The 21226-nt window shown below is 32.9% G+C and overlaps 1 protein-coding gene across 9 annotated transcripts in view; it reads right to left on the bottom strand.

Annotated features, from left to right (window-relative positions):
• Positions 1-21226, bottom strand: part of LOC143238650 (uncharacterized) — a 368402-nt gene that overhangs the window by 45306 nt on the left and 301870 nt on the right. For 8 of the 9 annotated variants that reach the window (XR_013020706.1, XM_076479061.1, XM_076479062.1 and 5 more), the window contains 2 exons: positions 10649-10861; positions 7690-7853 (listed from right to left, as the gene is read on the bottom strand). The gene's annotated coding sequence lies outside the window, so the exon portion shown is untranslated. The remainder of the gene's footprint in view (positions 1-7689; positions 7854-10648; positions 10862-21226) is intronic. The other variant, XM_076479066.1, reaches the window with a different exon arrangement.

The following is a 21226-nucleotide window of genomic DNA, read 5'->3' as shown; positions in this document are numbered from 1 at the left end:
TAAGATTACAGGCCATATTTATATTAATTTGATGTTATATTATGCTATTATTTTTTTTATAGTGTTTTGTTGCTATAGGCGAAATGCTGAGTTACATATCTTCATACACGTATCTATTAAAATTTTTTGTTATACATGTAAAAACGGCTGGTATGGATAGAAAAAAAACTCTTTGTATAGGAGCGAACAACGTTTCGACCTTCTTCGGTCATCGTCAGGTTGATGATGATAAAATAAGACTTTTATTCAACAATTTTTTTTTATTAATAAATATAATCCAACATCTAAGCACGCCCTCTACATACCTACACTCAATTACTCAACCGCGTTCAGTCATATGGTCAGCTATCGGTCAGTTACCACTTTCTTTGTGAACCTGACGATGACCGAACGCGGTTGAGTAATTGAGTGTAGGTATGTAGAGGGCGTGCTTAGATGTTGGATTATATTTATTAATAAAAAAATTGTTGAATAAAAGTCTTATTGAGAATATTTCATTACGAAAATTGATATACAGCTATTATAAAAAGTACTAAATAAAATAGGAATATATACTATAGTAAGTTAAAAGGAACCCTTAATGCTGTTTTATTAATGGAATTTTGGAACTTATATTACCTCTTTAAGAAAGTGTATGAAAACAGTCCCTTATGTTAAACGTAGAAACGTGTTTAGCATGCCCTCTTCATTTACAACTGCTTATTAAATATAAGGTAGTATTTTTTTTTGCTTCAACAGTGTTTTGTAGTTTACAGTAAAATTCTTTTATTGGCTTTCAACGTATAGTCAAACAGGTCATTAACAAATATTTCCTTTTGCTTTATGTTTCTAATGATTTCCGTTTTCTTCTCTCGTTTCTTTCTGTAATCACTGTAATTTTTTAAAGTTACTCCCTTGTATTTCGTTTTAGTTCTTTCTAATAACCATCCTCTAACTGTAACCTTTTAAATTTTGTTACTTTGTTATAACTAATGGCTTCAATAACAAAAGGGATATACAACAAGTTTATGTTTCTAAAAAGAAAAGAAATATATATATATGTTAAATTATCTGAATAGAAAACGGAACAAGTGTGTATTTCAGGTATTTTCTTGCAGTATATCGTTCGTGAGAAATGTGTGTTGTATGATGTGAAAATTAACACTACAAAGATAAAAATACACTTTACAATTTGTAACAGTAATAATATATTGTTTAGACAAAGAAAAATATACCTTCAGTGAAAGTCTGCATAATAAATACATAGGAAAGTCTGAAAGTAAACCAAAAGGGAACTCTCAGTAGTCGCGGCACTTGAAAATATTTTAGGCAAGCTTAGAGTAAATTAATCTATGAGGTATCTTTTTTCCTTTTTTGTATTAGCCATATTTTTTGAGCCAACAGTACCAACCATGGGACCTGCGCATACCCAGTTTTATTTTATTACTCATCAGACTCTCTACCAGCTTTTGCTCAAATGAAAAGATTTTTTAAGGAGGATTAGATTAAATTAATTTATAAGATCTTGGGCGTGGTCAAATACATCAATAGAAATGATTTGACCTTCTTAGTTCAAAACTGTAATTAGATATAAAATGGGTCAAGAGATGATGGAGTTATGAGCTAAAAGTTTATATTGAAAAAACAACAACAAACAAACAATCTCGGAACCATGCTATAAGGCGCTATGCCGCAGCCAATAAACAACACGTACAAAATTTGTACATAGTTAACCCAAACATCCCTAAAATTTATATAAGTTTCGCGAACTCAGGTTCTTAGCTGTAGATGACACATTCCTTCGCTTAAAATACACATGTGAATATGTTCAAGCTAATTCCTTTCACGATATATTTGGAACTCCAAGGAAGACATAACCATATTAGCGATCGATAACCTGATATCGAACAATAGCGATATCGAGGACAAACTGATGTTTACTTATTGAGTAAATTGAATCAACCTAAATTTCCTAGTTTATGAGACACTTTTAGTAAGGTCTCGTCATTACCAGATGGTTAAGACACACGACTCGTAATCTGATGGTCGCGGGTTTGAATCTTATACCAAACATGCTCGCCCTTTCAGCCGTGGAGGCGTTATAATGTGACGTTAAATTCCATTACTCGTTGGTAAAAGAGGAGTCCAAGAGTTGGCGGGGGCTGGTGATGAGTTGCTGTCTTACCTCTAAGTCTTACATTGCTAAATTAGGGACGGCTAGTGCAGATAACCCTCATGTAGCTTTTTGCGCGAAATTCAAATCAAAACTGTTGGTTAGATAGGATTGCCTTTAACTATGTCGGCGTTAAGCCAAAACTATATTTTATAATGCATTAGCAATGCTATATATTTCAGAATTTCAGCATAAGGAATCGAGGGACGAATATTTTTTTCTTTAATTATACAAGTAATTGAATTAAAGGTCGACGACAATTAAATTCGCAAAGAAACAAGAAATTTGTCAATGAAAGCACGTTGATTGATATAAGTATACTTTAATTAATTTAATTACAAGAAACTTTCTTAGAGCATGAGGCTTGTTTTATTTTATGTGTATTTTAGAACAAAAGTAGACAGCTTACAGTTATACACAGTCACATAAACAACCATTAAATACAAGTTACTTTTGATGTTTCATCGCATCTTCCTGATCTGGACATGACTAGAAATACCGACACAGTATTTTACTCGCGTTTACAACTCAGTTATCTCTTGACCAATTTAAGATGTAATTACAGTTTTAGGCTCAGGAGGGCAAACCATTTAGATTGATGTAATTGAACACGTCAAGGTCTCAGAGATTAATTTACTAAAACACTGCGTAAAATAATTCAAGTTTCATAGTAGACTGGTATAGATCCTGATGAGTGATAAAATCCAATCAGTATACGTACGCACCACGCTTTGTATTGCTGACGCACAAAGTATAACTAAGAAAAAAAAAATCGTTGATTAATTTACTATAATCCTTCCACTGCTATTGAGGATTTCTTCTAGTTTCACTTTTATCATATGTGCCAGTTGTTAATAGTACAGCAATATGGTCATTGCATTGTTCCTTATAGTCTTAGAAAAGTTACATTTATAATAATAAGACTTAATGCTCTATACGACTACAGCAGAACGAAAGTTTAAGGTACAATTCTGATCACTATACTGATTACTTATTAACAGTTGTCTGATTGGTGAGTAGTAAGCTTATGGACGTTCACGCAAATATTTTTTGGAGTTCAATTCCAGTTTTCCCGTCCCGCTAGTACAGCGGTAAGCCTGCGAATTTACAACGCTATAAAATCAGGGGTTCTGTGCCCCTCGGTGGGCTCAGCAAATAGACCCATGTGGCTTTGCTACATCACAAACACGCACCTTTATATAAAAAAAGCCCCCCAGTGGCACAGTGGTATGTCTGCGGACTTACACACTAAAAAACCGGGTTTCGATACCTGTGGTGGGCAGAGCACAGATAGCCCATTGTGAAGCTTTGTGCTTAATTCAAAACAAACAAAAAATTCCAGTTTTAGACACAACGCATAAAACCTGTTGTGTAGCTATGCACCAAAAGATAAACAAGCATTTAAAGCTACTAAGACGTATAAGTACTTATGAACCAAGAATAAAGCGTAAATAGTTGATATCTATAACGAGGGTTTTTCTGATGACTATATGGTTCAAAGAAATATCACTATATTGTTCCAATATTTACACAAGGATTGAGGTATCTGTTAATTACGATCTTATTGTAGTTGAAGTATACCATTGCATGCAATTTTATTTAATACGTTGCTGTATCAGGTTTAATAAAATACAAATATTTAGTTATCATGTGTACATGAACCTGACCTGAAATGCAAAAAATGAATACATATAAATACATTTAGTGAAATTTCATTATATAGTCCAATAGTTACATAGTCCTTTAAATGCAGAAGCAAGGAAATGAAGCAGGCACCAAGATGCAGATGATGACAGTAATGGTAAAATGACCACATTAAGTTTCTCATAATGCCCTTTAGATTACTTTAGAAAACGTTACCAGCAAGTTAAGGAAATTAAGTCAAAATCAGCATTAAGAAAAAAATTCACATTTGCTGCAACATTGAGCTTTGTTCGATTAATATTATAGATTTAAGAGTGGAAGATTTTTTTGGAATTAAGAATGTAATGTAATCACCACAGGTAACGAAACGCCGTTTTTATAGCATTATTAACCAACAAACCTGCATTTAACTGAAACGCCTTGGAACGGATATAAAGGTCAGGAGGGAGGGAAAAATGCTTGCAAATATTTGGATTACATAATACTTATCTTTTACAGGTTCTATGTAATAAACAACTTATGGATTTTAGCTTCGGGATAATAAAAAAATGAAATGATAGATAAACTGAGATTCAATAGTGAAAGCATGTTATTTACATATACAGGCAGTTCATAATTATTTACTGCGAGAAATTCAGTTTAAAGTTTTATTGGATTATTTGTATAGATAATTAACCAGAAAATAATTAAAATGTACGCAGTTTTAATATTGCATTATACAGTTCTAACGGTTTTTTCTTTCATTCATAATTTTCATTTTCATTCTTAGTAATGCTTTTAATGTTTGAACAATGCAAAAACATCGGCCTTGTTGACAGAGAAGAATGAAAAACATGATAAAAGTTGATAAAAAACGAAACTGTAATATATTTCGAAATAAATGCACAATGTTGACAGCAAGCTATGTTACAGTAGAATATAAAACGACTAACAAACCTATATTTTTGGATATTTTGATAAAATAATACGGCTATCGATCTGTTATTTCATATTTAGTAAGTTAATTTATGTAATAGCGTTTAAGTTATTGTATGTTTTGCATAGCTTATCACACGTATGTTCATTACACGTTTGACATCACTTTACACTACTACGAAATAAGGACGAAAGACAACGTTGCTCATTTAGCTAGTTAACCTGTTTCTTTTTATGTTTGTGTTTTGTACATATGATTCCAGGAATCCCAGACATAACAATGTATAAGATTCTTACGTCGAATTCCTTATACGTACTGTGGCTTTAGTAGATGAAACATATGATAATTAAATATTTTTCACTTTAGTTTGCATGAAAGACTTATCTTTGGCTTGAACTAAAGAGAAAATTACTGGGATTGTACGAACGATGTTGGATCAAAATACAAGACGCAATTATGATAACTTTAGAAATGCAATACTCATCTTGGCAAATATTTTTTTTATTGCAATGGTAACATAATAGTTTTGCGAAGCCCATAAATAATGTCCAAAGCATTGTTCAAACATTGGTGAACTACATCTTCGCTGTCATTCGGAATATTATAGACTATTTGTTGTCACGCAACTGCAAAATATTTTCAGCGCGCAGAATCTTTAGCCAATAAAACGCCTTAAACAACATGTACAATAAGAAATAAGGTACTATTACAGAAAGGTATATTATCATAGATGAGAGAGTTTTGTTTAGAGACTTAAAGTGTTCTCGAAACTAGGTGTAAAAAATATTCGATAATGAACAAAATTCCGTGAAAATAAATGAACACGTCTTCGGCTTAGTGTAGTATATAAATTATTCAAGAACACGTCATGGGATAATAGGCATTGCTACTTGATTAGCCTAGATGCACTGAGATAGGTCAAAACATGTTTGCTAGTATATGTAACTAAATAAAGAATAAGACTTTGTTTAGACCTTGTAAGGGAAGATTGTGCCATTTGTCGGTGCTCAACGAAAGAGAAGGAAGCTGTTTATTGAAATTAGGTTATTTGCATTTATTATTTTCCAACATTTAAGAGAAGACAGAATTATCTCCAGAACAGAAAACAATAGAAGGAAACGGGCTTAGTTATTTAGTATTAGATGGCCTACTATACACATGTACATTAGTTTATAACCTTCTCGCTATATTGTCATAGAAAAAATTCCTTTCGCCAACTAACAAACACAGTAGAATATGCTTTTGATACATAATATACTTCATAGATAGAAGTGTTTTTAAAGGCATCAGTGCTTTCTTTTTTATCTACGAGCTTTACACGTGTTACTAATTAGTCATATCAAAGCGAACGCAATATTAGAGGGTAGGAATAATTTCAATTCTACCAAATTACAACCCGAAATACCGTAATCGTGCTTGGGCATGGGCTTGTAACTAGCAAATCCGGACCGTGAATTTGAAGATTCGCAGATTGCAGCCAGCTCTCAGAAAAATGCAATCAACATTTAAGGATATGGTAATCGCGTCGGTTAATTCACATTCTTGGTGTTTTTAACTAGATGCTTTTATTCTTGCCTATTTATTCAAACCTAGGTGCAGTTATACGCAGTTAGTATTTCTGCATCTTTGAGCGAAAATTCGAAAACAAACGAACAAATGTACCAAAACACATTGTTAGGAGGCTTAACAACTTTTTCGGTTGCTGGAATACAGATAATTGCAATTATCACTCTGGTGTTTTCTTTGTTCAAATAGCTTTTGTACCGTGCTTTGTGACAAAGTACGAAATCAAAAACTCTAAGACCTCTGGTCACGAAAAACTGAATCCTCTAGGCGTCACGCCAAATTTTGAAATATTATGTCCAAGAAGGCTGTGATTAGTAGAAATAAACTACTTGACTTAAATAATCAGAACAATTTTTCTAAGACTTGAAATTCACGAAGTATGAAAAGGATACAGTTGTATATAACAGTCATTGTTTTAGAGGTTTCAGCGTTTCCATCTGCAGAATCAATAACATACACATTGCTTTCTTCAAATCTAATTCGGTTTTCATCTCTCAGGACACAAGTCCTTGTCGTTCTCTTCTTCCTAAACTTTCAGCATCATTTCTTCGCTTCCAAATAATATGATTTGCTTTATTCGAGTATGAATCCAATGTTAAGCAGAATCTATAAAAGCTACAGGTGAAGCAGTCTCATTTCTTTCTACATTTATGTTACTGACATAGACATTTTACAGATTTCACTTATGAATATATTTTTTGAATCGGAAGAAGAAGCTTTTTTAGATTATATTATTGGATTATGTAGTCTAGTGCCTCTAATCCGGGAACTTTTTTTTCTCCCCTAAATCTGAGAACGTTTTTCGTAACCAGGAGTCTTAAAAACTGCTACAGTCTGATAATATACTTCACCGAACTTCTGCGTGAGATTATTTAAAATCAACTATCACATTAAAAATATTTAATGTTTAAGGACTTTTAGACTGGATTAACGTTTAGTGAGTACAATGAAGAAGTTCCTTCACACTCAAAGTAAATTTGTTTGTTTTTAGCGAAAAGCCACATAATGGTCTATCTTTATTTTGTCCACTGCAGGCAATTAAATCCTAAAGCTTGGCATTTCAACTTCGTAGACGTACCACTGACACACTAGTGGATGTCAAAGGACGAGTGAAACAGTTCTGTTAATGTTTCATCAAACTGTTCCGAAGAAACAAATCCAACATTTCGTGTGCTTGATCGTCATATTTTTTCTAAACATTTTAACCTCTAAAACTAAAGTTAATTTAATATAAATAAAGCGTTTATATTGTTGTACGTACATTTAAAATTTCACCATTATTGTTAGAAAATCATTTTCAAAAGTCTTGTACTTCAAACTAATTTTTTTCTTTACTTGCCAGTTGTATAATGAATCTTCTAAAGAAAAAAATAATGCAATAGTTATTGAATTTTAAACAACGAGACCTCACCTTGTTTTTGCTGGTCTTTTTCATATAAATGTTCGGTTTCTCTTCTAAAACTAAATCCGACCAAGAAGTTACTCACATATCCAATTCATATTCATCTTACTAATAACCTCGAAATGAAAGGGCAGGAAACGTTACTTTGTCATTTGCACTTTGGATGCTAGTGTCTGAAATGAAACAATATTAATATAACATACAGTTGTTACCTACATTCCCAGGTTGTGAGTCATGTTATCTCCAATTGGACTACGAAAAACCAGTTACTCCGAATATTTTTCCACATTAATTAAGGGATATAAATGCAATTCGAAAATAACAAGAACTTGATATCTTTAAAAGATTTTTTAAAGTTTACTTACTGTAATAAAATATAATAAACAATGAATGTACTGAAATGATACCCTTATTCTTATTACTTAGTTATGCTTAACTGTATATAATAATCATACACATTTACATTCTAGATATAGTTAAAGATCTCATAATTCACTATTTTATAGAACACTTACGATCACTTAAATTTGATAATTTGTTATTAATTACAAAGCTACACCGTGGACTGGTTACCCATTTTTTGCTCACAACGGGTATCAAAACCCGGATTCTGGCATAGTAAGTCCGTAGACATATTGCTGTGCCACTGCGGGTGCAATTTGATATTTGTCTAAATATCTAGTGATTTTCTTATTATCTATATAATAAAATGTTTCCATATTATACAACCTATTTCTCTATCATTAAATTAATTAATTATTCCTTTACGACTACATAATTTTGTATGATACTCATAGGATAAAAAAGTAAAAAATTTTTTTTTAAAGAAGATCACATTCAAGATCAAGGCATGTAATTATTTTTATAGAAGTTAAACTTTTAAACCTCTTACATTTTATTGACGTGTATAACTAATATCTACAAAACTATAGTTATTTTGAGAACTCCTACATTTTTGTACTGGAACCAATATTATTACTTGCTTTTCTTATGCGATAACATGTGGAATATAAGCTCAATATTTCGTGGAAGTATTCCGCCGGTGACTAATATATATATTTATACATACACAAACACATGAAACATACATATAAGTAACTGCTGATACATAAGAATAATAGAAAACCATAGATTGAAACTGCTACACAAATGAAAATACACACAGACCGAGTACGTTTTATTAAGACGATTTTGAAGTCTAACCACGTCGTTATAGGCTATGTTAACACGTTCAGTAATGCTATGTCTAACAAGCGTGCATCTTGACAAGGGTCTTGCAGTATAGATTCCGTTGAAAAAGTCTCCATTTTAAAGCTTTCATATCCGAGTCACATCTCTCCTTCCTGCTGCTTTCCACAACCCAGCTAGTGTTGGAAGACGGCGCCCATTTCAAAAGTCTGGTCACACAGAACTCTATAAGCGTTGCGAACCGTGGACTTGGGTGGCATGTCTTCTCAGGGAGTAGCATGAATACCGCTTCCCGCTTCATTCTCTAGCTGCTTGAGGTATGTCACGATTGAACGGATATGTCGTGGAAACAATTTGTAAAATGTAATTTATTCCTGTGGCACGTGAAATGTTTTTGCTACTGACCTTTATGTTTGTGAATTCCACTTTTAACAAAGCCACACACATTGCTTACTACTGTTGGGTTACGACTTGTTGCAAGATTATTCCTGAATTGTACACATTGCCTAATATATCTATATACATTTGTTTTCCAATAACGGCAAGCGTAAAGGATATTCCCTTTTAGGAAGTTGTACATTCTATTTATGATTTAAGTGTATAAATAACTTGCGCTGGAAACGGCTGTTAAACACCATTTCCAAAATTTATATTTCAGTTTTTGGTAACATCACACTACCTACCAACACCAAACGGTGCGAAAACGAAATTCTGCTGCTATAAATCATAGGACAGCGACCTCATTTCGCTGTGGTTGTTATGTATTCAGCACTGAATCATCGAATTAATATAACGCATTTAGCTTAGTGTAAAACAACAGTGGGAAACGAGTAAACGTTTAGATACATAAAATGTTTTTCTGTCTAAAGATGTACACAACTGACAGTAGCAAAAGGAAGAACAACAAATTCATAAAACTACCAATACTAAGCCACAAGTGATATCCCAAATATAAGTTTAGTTCCCCGAAATGGGGTCAAATGTAACCTAGAGGGCTCACACGTTTTAACCACACGCACTACTATACATATTTGCTGTTTGTCATTCAGTCAGTCAACACTAATATAACGTCACATACGAAACATTGTATTTTCTATTGACGTGGCTTCAGTGAAACGTACGTATGCCATAAGTTACGAGAAGAATTAAGCACAGTGTAGTTATAATATAGAATAACGTATGAGCTTGAAAAGCAATAAATGAAAATGTTTGTTACTCTTAATTTAGGTTTAATTTACTTTTGAAGTAGAACATTTTGGACGACCCTGAGCGAGTACGTGTAATATATATAGTAAGAAGAGGCAAAAAAATTATATAGACCATTAATCCAAATAATTATTTTAATATATCTTATATCAGATAACTGACTCAGCATAGGAAAATCCTTTTTTATTTCTTGCAAATCAGAGAAATATAGATGAAGTCATAAATATTTATATAAAACCATTTTAGAAATTTAGGAGAGTAAAAGACATATATGCAAGTGGCTATATACATTCACCTGAGTACAAATTATATAAATGTAAGAAATATTGCACAAGAAATCACAATGTTATTGAGAAATACACTACAAGAACGAATACAAGTAATAATCACAACATGAATGGTTGAATTTTTGTTATTCGTAAAGTAATTACTTTCAATTTTAAATACACAGCAACATACCTCAACTTTGTATTTTGTATATTTACACTAAAATTTGTAACCTGCTGGAATTTTATACTACATCCGACGAATGTTTAGTCTAGCTTAGATATATTCTTGGTCAGTAATTACTTACGCATACATACAGGACAAGTGGCGTATGGTGAAAAAATTCTCAAACAGTGCTGACGTAAGGAATTTGTCGATGGTTGAAATTCCTTTCAACTTCAGTTTCTCGTCTGCTGAAGCTCAGTTTGATTTCATAGTTACTTTTGTTTAAGGTACCGTAAAGAAGCAAACACGCATTTGTAGCGAGACAGCACACAAGTCTCTTGGCTATCAGTTAGCACTGAAAAAGAAGAAAAAAATGTACAGAAAAGGATAAAGAAAAAGTAACTAAGAACTTAAAGCATACTGGCCTTAAATGTATTTGATGAGAATTAGTAGTTTCCGAGACTTCCTTAAGGACCCGGCATGGCCAGGTGGGTTAAGGCGCTCGACTCGTAAACTGAGAGTCGCGAGGTCGATTTTCCGTCACACCAAACATGCTTGCCCTTTCAGCCGTAGGGGCGTTATAATGTTACAGTTAATCCCACTATTCTTTGGAAAAAGAGTAGCCCAAGATTTGGCGGTGGGTGGTGATGACTAGCTGCCTTCCCTCTAGTCTTGTACTGCTAAATTATGGACGGCTAGCGCAGATAGCCTTTGAGTAATAAACAGTATATATTTCAAGTTTTACGAAGCTATGCGTTGTTCCAAATGTTATAATATATTGAATCATATTTAATCAACAATGGAACTGAAGCACTAAAGCCTCATAAAATTCTTCCTTCTGTGTTGTATTGATTTTATTTTGCAAAGTGAGTGCTGACTTGTAGGCTTTATTTTCAAAGTTCAGTATCAAAAAGTTTAGAACTTTCAGTTACTGTAATTTACTGCACTTCATATATAAGGAAGTAACAATCACAAGTTATATAAATAAAAAATCCATGAAGCAAGTTTCCCCTTTAACTACACACTATGCTTCTCATGAAAACTTTTGACTTTTACTTTTGTAGTTTATTGAATCAAAATTATATGTTCATGTAACTAGAACATGTGTTGATTCTCTATTGTGTTGACAGCCAAAAGCATCTATATTTATTATATATTATAATTTAATGTTATTACACTGACTTGGCATTTTTCTAAAACCACCATAATAAGCTGAAGGCAAATTAAGTTAAAATGAAGAAAATAACAGTTTGAATTCATGTTTGCTCCTTTCACTCTTTACATTTTTAAAAATTCTATTTTGATGTTTAAAACTAGAGTTTTAAAACTAGAGTTTTAGTTTAAAACTAGAGTCAACAATAAAATCAAGACGACAGTAAAATAACTGTTTCGGACGTTCGGATCATTCATTATCCACCTTCTGTGAAAAACAATTAAGATGCAAGCCTAATTTAACTCTAGGAAAAGATAAAGACGAAACTAAAAAGTAACAAAATACCTAAGAAGTAGTGTAGGGGTGAATAAAAGAAGTGAACAATTAAAACCGTTTTAATTGAAGAGATCTGGAAAGGTGATTACGAGTAAGTACATTTATATTTTTGATTATAAATTTTATTTTATTAATAATTCTGTGTCAGATATGCTCGAATTCGGAATTTTGAAATTTCTCAAAGTGATTTGATGGAAAATGCTCTTTGATTACAAACTGCGGATGTGAATGAGATTGATAGTGAAGATTTAGTTGTGGAGATACTTAGGAGTTCATGGACATGCACAACAATATACCGTTTAGTCTTGCCTATGAGCCGTATTCACGAACATGTGCTCTGACTGAACAGCCATCTACACTGTTTTATATTGTGGCTCATTTGGAGGAAAGCCAAAATTGACATAATGACAGAGATCATTAGCTCTTTCATATTGTCAACATAACGTACTTTCTGTACGTCGTATTGCAGTAAATGTGTTCAATAAATAATGTTATATATCTCGTTTAGCTACAACTATATCCAACAGAAATGGAGTCTGTCGATTAAATGGGCATAAGAAGCCTTTTATTAGCTACAAAATAAATCTGTTTTCCTCAGTTTTATCATTTGACGTCAAAGCAAAAAACGTGTAAAATCACTGTTTGGTTTCATTTATTAATAGTTTGGCTTGTCTTTGTTGAAAAAAATAGTTACAACCCTTATTTAGGCATTTTCGCCTAAACCACCTACCGATCTAGACATGTAAGTAATTTCACATTTCACTTTGAGATTTCCTATTAAATGACTTTCTAAAGTTCTGTCATAATCACAAAATATTAACGTTTTGTAATCAGATAGTTTAAATGTGACAAAACATAAGACGAAGAAGTTTATTACAGTTAAGCTAAACACAGGGCACTCTTTATTGAAAACTTCGATTTCTTTCAACACATTAACAAATCGTGTAATAATAAGTTACGAAATAGCACTTTTCATAAACTATGAATTTTGGGCGTAAGGGCATAAACTTTCGTACATATAAATGTACCAGAAGGTTTGTTTTGTTTTGAATTTTGCGCAAAGCTACAAGAGGGCTATCTGCGCTAGCTGTCCCTAATTTAGCAGTGTAAGACCAGAGATAAGGCAGCTAGTCAACACTACTTACCGCCAACTCTTGGGATACTCTTTTACCAATGAATAGGGGGATTGACTGAAACATTATAATGCCCCCACGAATGAAAGGGAGAGCATATTTGGTATGACAAGGATTCAAACCGGTATCAAAAGGAAATTTCCATCATTATTGTAAACGAAGAATAGACAAAAATTTAATAGCTTTTTTAAGAAGCAAATTCGTTGGTGCATTAATAAAGCCAAAAATGGCAGTAATTGTTTTACAAATATTACGGCCAAAGAGGATATTGATGATTAATAATTTAATAGATTTTTTCAATAATTTATAGTAAAAGCAGTTTATGAATGCCAAAAATATATCTTAGGGGCATTTTTATATTGTTGCAATATGAAGATAATTTATAACAACTTTATTTTCATAAGTTTGACATTAGTTAGGCTGAAATGGTTGAAATTTGATAGATTTATAACACTGAAGAAACGAGAAAGTAAGATTAAATGGGTAAAATATATCTAATTAGCTGTCAAATTAGAGTTGATTTTACTTTATATTGAATAAAACGTTAAGGTAAGTTTCTTAATTGTACTTATATATTCAAATATGTTTTAAAATGTCTTTAACTTTATTAACCAAGTTTTATAGCTAGTTAACAAAACAATAGCCAATTAAATCAAAACATATATATCTGTTCAGTTATGCCCATTATACGTAATGAGATCTCCGCTTCTTACAGCATTTTCTTCACTGATGAACACCACACACTGAAACATTTTTAAGTTGTAGGCAGAATATCTGGCACATGGCAACTTATTTTATCATCTTCTTTTAAACAAGTTGCTTTCCGAAATACAAGAAAATGAGTAAAATTGGTGTAAGGGAACTACTTCGGTGGTGAACTTTTTATTCAAACAAACTTAATCGGAACAAATTGAAGTTATTTTAAAACGTTTATTGGATTATTTTTTTCCTCATAGCACTTTTGAATATATTTTCTTGTATTTTCACACTTAGTCATATTGCAACTGCATTTATTAGTTACTCATGATACTTTTTATTTACTCCACAACAAACCTATAACTCATACACCGAAAGCTTAACTAACACTTATATCAGTATTAATAATTTATGTTCATATAAGAATAGGAAGTTTAGCTTGTATTTTTATATTTATTTTTTTACGAAGAAGGACAAAAAAATAAGTAAAAAAGATAACATTATATCAAAATGGATTTATTGGAAGCATGCCAAAACTAAACCAAGATTGCTGATCGAATCATACACATGCACTCACATTTCCGAAGACAGATTATAAACGAATGTGCTAGAAAAGAAAGACGGAAAAATAAGCATTGTTCTTCCAAGCTCTAATCACAAAAGTTACCTAAATGTTCGAAACAGTGTCAACTACCAATTATTCTTCCTGACCCCCAGAGATGCCCATTCAATTGATTGTGAAGAAATCCTTTAGACAGTAAAACGGTGAATAAGATGATCGAATAGCCCGAGACGAAAGTCTCATCAGATATAATTGCCTTTAGAATACGTGATGATTATCTGTGGGAACAGTGATGAGATGAAAGGTGAGTGATTACTACGGGCACATAAAAGCCAGAAATAAAGCCAATGTACCAATAGTATATTGTTTAGGCACTATTATTCTGGCCTCTTTTACCCATAAAGCTATATCATTGATATCTATCATGTGTTAAAGGAGAACTGGCATGGTCAGTGACCAAAAGTTAATATGGAGTTAGTATTCAACTAGTAACTTATTAAGATAAATAAAAAACACACCAAGAAACCCGAGTTATATGAAACTTGGTGTTTCCAAGTATTTACCACAATGCCAAATCCACATTTTTGAGTGTTTGAACTAATGTGTCACTGTAAAAAATATCTTTATACAATACTTATCGACATATCAGTACAAACATTATACAATGAGGCAGAACGATATAGTACTTTGAACATAATACAAGAAGAAAATTTGATTCCTTAAAAAAACTTTTCATATCTATGGCTTCTTGTTATATGTTTTATAATGCATAATATGTCTCTCATCTGGAGATACTTTTTAGAACATAAAGATTACTGTGAATGGCTATTTTAATAATACGATTGTCTTAGTGTTTCGTTTGGTTACCATTTGTTTTCTAAATCCATTAAGCTCTCACCCAGTAGCACAACGGTACGTCTGAATGTCTACTGACAAACGACAGTAGAATGTGAATTTAGATAGGTGTGGTGGGTAGAACACAAATAACCCATTGTTTTGCTTTGTGCTTAACTTCAAACAAACAAACAAACCTCAATACATTATATTCATTTGTAAAAGCTTTTATTTGTTGCATAAACATTTAATTGTGATTTTAATACAAGGAAATAAATAACAATTGTAACATATCCTCAGATGCCAACAAATCTTTCATCATTTAGGAACTGTCTAATTTTGTTGGATATATCATTCTAAAAAGAAGCGATTGTAATAATTACTAAATATAAGGGTTATATTAACATTCAATATATAAATATTTATATGTATGTATACAGTGTATGTTTTCTTATAGCATAGCCACATCGGACTATATGCTGAATTTACTGAGGGAAATCAAACCCCCCTGATTTTAGCATTGTAACTCCGTAGACTTACCGTTGTACCAGCATGGGACATATGTAAGAAAATTAATAGTTAATCGAGTGAAATAACATTATAAGGAAAGACTACGTAAAAAAAAGCAAACCAAAACCTGTGATAAATGACATTTAAATGAGCATAACAAGTTCAAACAAACAATTAAAAATTAAATCAAAGACACTGCATGCATTAAAAAGGATACCCAGGTTAAAAGTTATAATGTGGGATATAAAATGTACCCTGGGATTTGGAGGTGATAGTAGTACTCACATTGCTGTAAGGATACATCGTCTATCAGTCTTAGCTTCCCTTCATCACTCTCACATGAAGAAATACATAGAAAAATAACATAAAATAATCGAACGAAATACAAGTTAGGAGAGCCAGATATGGATGTTTAATCCCACAACGTCCCACATCTATATCACCCTTCACTGCCTGCAGACAGCTGTGAGAAGGTGATTGTTCTCCAAAGTAGAAAAAAGACAAACAAAATAAGGTACCACCACTTGGCGGTAAATAAGATAAACGTACATCCTGAGATTGTCATAACAACCATACTATGGTAGTAAATCACTATTTTAACATAATTAGTAGGACAGTTGGTAAATTATTTTAGTATATAGTTACATAAGACCAACTGAGTTATCAAAACTAACTGGCATAACCCAACAAACACCAGTTAAGTCCACTGTAACTAACAATTTTCAGACTCAAGCTTTTATACACGTTAATGTATGCATCTGCTTAAAAGTAGTGCCACGTTGTTTAAACGATCTTATTGAAAACTAAAAATTGTTATCAGATACTTTCAGTAAAAACTCCTTAATTTTTACTTATTTATATTTTTAATGCATTTTTATATTTACCACAAAATATTTTAATAATTTTATTTATGAAATCCATTGAATAGTATGTTTTGGATCAATATTACAACATAAATAATGAGAGCGAGCGAGAGAAAGAAAGTATGGTACAGATATAACATGAAAAAAACATGTAGAGAAATGTAAAATAGCCAACGATAAATAATAGCCTTTAAAACATGCTATGTGCTTGTTACATATAATGCTAGACATATACGTAGTTTGTTATTATTTTCTTAGAGCAAAGCTACACAATGAGCTATTTGAACTTTTTCTACTCAGCGAAGTCTCGTTCCGGATTTTAGTATTGTAAGCCCATATACTTACCGCTTACCCAGTGGCGGACCACAAATTTGATTATATTAATGTGTACATGTACAAATAGAATTGGTAAATTTGGATTTCATATCACCGTAGGTCAATTAATTTTTCACAAAAGCCAGATGTCACGAAAACGTAGTCTGCACAATGACCGTGAGGAAACTCACGTAACATTGCAGATGTATTAGTCTTGGCGCAACTTACATGGAGTGTTTGTGACACAAATAGGCAGTTAACCATTGGCAGTTAAGGAATTGAAAACAAAAATCGTCCGTCTAGCGAGCTAAACGTAAGGTTTTGAAATACTGGTAATATTAGATAAACTATGTCCATGATTTTACTTATGTAAATCTTATATACGATCTATGTAGACAAGATAATTTAATTGTGGTTGTCTGCACTGTTAGCATAAAAAGTACCTTTTTTTTAAAAAAAAAAGTTGATTAGAAAACTCATTTTAGAACATGTATTGCAGATTTTGCAAAGAAATGTTTATATTCTTTATTATTGTTATTTTTCAAGACAATAGTGCAATTTTGTATTAGTTTTGTTTATGAGTTTATTCTCACAAAATTCAATAAGATTAGAGCTTACTTACAACTTACAATCAGGAAACAAATACAGTTTTTTGGCCATAAAAACATTAAGACATAAAATATACAGGTATATATGCTGGTCAAAAAAATTAAATGAACAAGTACATATTTCAGTATATTTTTGTCATAACTAAATTTACGTATGAAAAACATATCCGTTCGTTTACAAGTGCATTTTCTAAGCTTGTGAGTTAAGTTTGAAGCATACTCAAACGAAATTCACCTCACTCAAGGAGAATACAACTCAAGGTACCCTATATAAGGCTGTTACGTGACACTATGAATTCCTCATTAGTTCTCGAAACAAACACCAACATGAATCTTTTGCGACTCGTTTTGTCGGTGTCTACCTTCATTTTGTGTACCCAAGCAGTCAGGCGTCATCTGACAGAGAACGAGGTGGCCAGGGTAGTCCAGATGCTGAAGGACGGCCAGACCCAAAGGAGGGTGGCACAACGCGTCGGTATGTCACCAAGCGTCATCAATCGACTTTGGATACGCGACCAGAAGATGAACTCTTATGGCAGAAGACGAGGTCAAGGCCATCATTGCTGCACAACAGCCAGAGAGGACCGCTACATCGTGACTACCATTATATATTTAAAAACGGCTAGTAGGGGTAGAGAAAGCACTAGAAGAGGAGAGAATAACGTTTTGACCTTCTTCGGTCATCGTTGTTCGCTCCTCTACATAGTGCTTTCTCTATCCATATCAGCCGTTTTAAATATCTAATTTTCTCTACAATTGGGTTTTCTCGTCATCACGGATTATCGTGACTACCTTTCTGAGGGACAGGTTAGCTACGGCTCGGTCACTGCGAAATGACCTCCAGTACTCCACTGAAACCCGTGGATCCAAACGGTTCGCAACCGTCTGCACGAAGAACGCTTTAGGGCTAGATGGCCTGCAAGAGGCGTTATTCTGACAGCGCGAAACCGTGCAGCCATGTTGGAGTTTCCTCGTCAGCACTTGGACTGGGAACTTCGTCAATGGGCCACCGTGCTGTAAACAGAGGAGAACAGGTTCACTGTGTTCCATGATGACGGACGTGCGAGAGTGTAGAGACACCGAGAAGATCGATTTTCCGCCTGTAACATTGTGCAAATCGACGCTTATGGAGGAGGTTCTGTAATGGTCTGGGCAGGCATATGCTTAGATGGCCGCACGGACTTACTCATATTTGACAGGGTGCTCTGAACGCACAACGACATAGAGACAAAATTCTGGAACCCATTGTAAGCTCTTTTGCCGGTGCTGTCGGCGATGGATTCATTTTCATGCAGATAGACACGCATGCCTACATCGCCCAACTGTGTATGGACTTCTTTGACAAGGAAGAAATAGAGATTTTTGAATGGCCCGCCAGATCTCCAGATTTAAATCCGATTGAACATTGTTGGGATATATTGGCGAGGCGTGTTAGTGAACACCAGCACCCTCCTCAGAATGTACAGGAACTCCGACAACCCTGGTAGACGAATGGGCTGCCATACTCCAAGATAACATCGATAGACTGACACAAAGTGTGCCAAATCGGTGTCAGGAGTGTGTCACAGCCCGTGGAGGTCACACCAGATATTGAATGTTTTAAACATTTCTTGAATAAACGCATATAAACTGTTTAAAGTATTGTTTTATGTAAGATATCAGTTTTGGTGATATTGGACATTTTTAAGAATTTTAATTCTCCATGTTTTACCTTTCATCACACATTTAAAAATGGATACAAGTGGAACTGAAATGAGGCAAATTACCTAAAAATGATAATAATGTTACCACATTTGTATTACTGAGGTAACATGTATAAGAAAATTACTTGTTCCTTTAATTTTTTTGAGCAGCTTATTTAGAAAGTTATAGTTCAAAAACATACTGTTCGAGTTGTTGTACAACAAAAGGCTTTCTATGCGCGTGACTAGCGGGAATGAAAGTAAATAAACATTCTGTTCGTTCTGAAACTTTGGAAAGTTTTACGTCTAAAGTTATATACACATGCTTTCAAGAAAGTGAAATGAATATGCTAAACAGAGTAATAGGATAAGCCGAAATCTATATGCAACTTGGAACTTCGACAAGCGGATAACTTAAGGAATTGGGGAAATTGTTTAGTACTAAGACTAAACAGTTAACGAGATCTTACATTCACAGATGTTGTAAATCTTCATAATATAATGTAAGAGTTAGTAAAATAACAGCAGATATTTATTTTCGATATCCATGATTTAGGAACATGTTTAACTAGCTGTTTTGTGAAATAAGAGATTGTGCATGTATATGATTGATATCTCTAAAAAGGACAGACCCTTTATTTATTCGATTTTTTTGTTTCTGTATATAAAGTGTAGATTTAGATATGAATATGCTCTTAGAATTGTCTTAGCTGCTCATGTAACTATTCTGGCTTGATAAATTTACTTGATATAATTAAATATATTTTTTCCCCTTTATTAAATCTTAAGGAGATTCAAAGTGAAAACCGTGATTAATACTTATAAGTTACAGATTATGAAAACAGTGACGCATGAATAAGTATGTTATATATATATATTTCAAAGCGTTTTTATTGGACAACCAAACAGTGTTAATTGGAACAACAGTTAGACATCTTAGAAATTAAATTAGTATTTTTGTTTTACAAAAGTTATCCACAACGTCAAAAGTAGCAAAGAGAAAAAAATAATCATTTTCAAGCAAAACAGTGTACTCCAAGTGTTGATTTGATAGGATAAACTTATCAGCATCGCTATAAATATTAAATTATTATCTTAAATGTGTTATACTAATAATACGTAATAAAAACACTTTCTTGTTATACTAGTTCTTATTTTACAATATGCCCTCATCTTTCATGATAAAATATTCAATATAGATAGCAATACTGTAATTTGAAACAGTCTGTAAAATTATATTAAAGAAGTGTCTTACTATTGTTGTTATTAATTATATTACTACTATTATTTTATTCAGTTTTATACCCTTATATGTAAAGTAAGAATCCCTGTTTCTGAGGTAATTTAGAAAGAGGTGTTAAGGGGTTTACTGTGGTATCTAAAGAAGTGTAGCAGTAGACAGATGTGTGAGAGACAGAGAACGTGTGGGCAATGAGGCTAGTGATGAGGAGAGAGAATTTTCAACTGCACACTGACATCTGCTCAACATAGAGGGATTTGAGAGTCAGACAGGGATGACCTCAAATGTACTGCACATTAACCAAACCTAAGATTCATTATAGTCTTGAATTTTAATAAATTAAGCTCAAAATATTTCAAGATAAATGGCTCAAATATTTTGTCTGGCTCTATTACAGCAGCTCTTGTGTGAAAAGGGTGTAATGGGTTTATTGCATAAAAACTTTTAGAAGCACAAGGTAAGTGCTCGCCAGAACTGTAGATTCTGAATTTGTATCTTCAGGATTTAGAAATTGAGAAAAGCCCTAGAGAGGTTTACAAAGCATGATGATTTTTAACTGCATAAGGTAGTGGTGACTAATAATGTTCAAGAAGCAAGGCACAAAGACATTCAGCTCTCTAATGCTTTGGCATCACTGGAACAGCTGATAAAATCATGCCTATAGAAGACTATAAGCTCATTACAATCGTTAGCAAAGCAATAGCAGGTGTTTAGAAATCACGAGCAAAAGGAAGAAAATCTAAATCAGCCATTGAAGTTGAGGCCAGATAATAAACAAAAACTCTATC

Source organism: Tachypleus tridentatus, chromosome 13 (genome assembly GCF_004210375.1).
Source record: "Tachypleus tridentatus isolate NWPU-2018 chromosome 13, ASM421037v1, whole genome shotgun sequence".
NCBI lineage: Eukaryota > Metazoa > Arthropoda > Merostomata > Xiphosura > Limulidae > Tachypleus > Tachypleus tridentatus.
The sequence above is the reverse complement of the archived record's forward strand: the minus strand, read 5'-3'. Positions and strand labels throughout refer to the sequence as shown.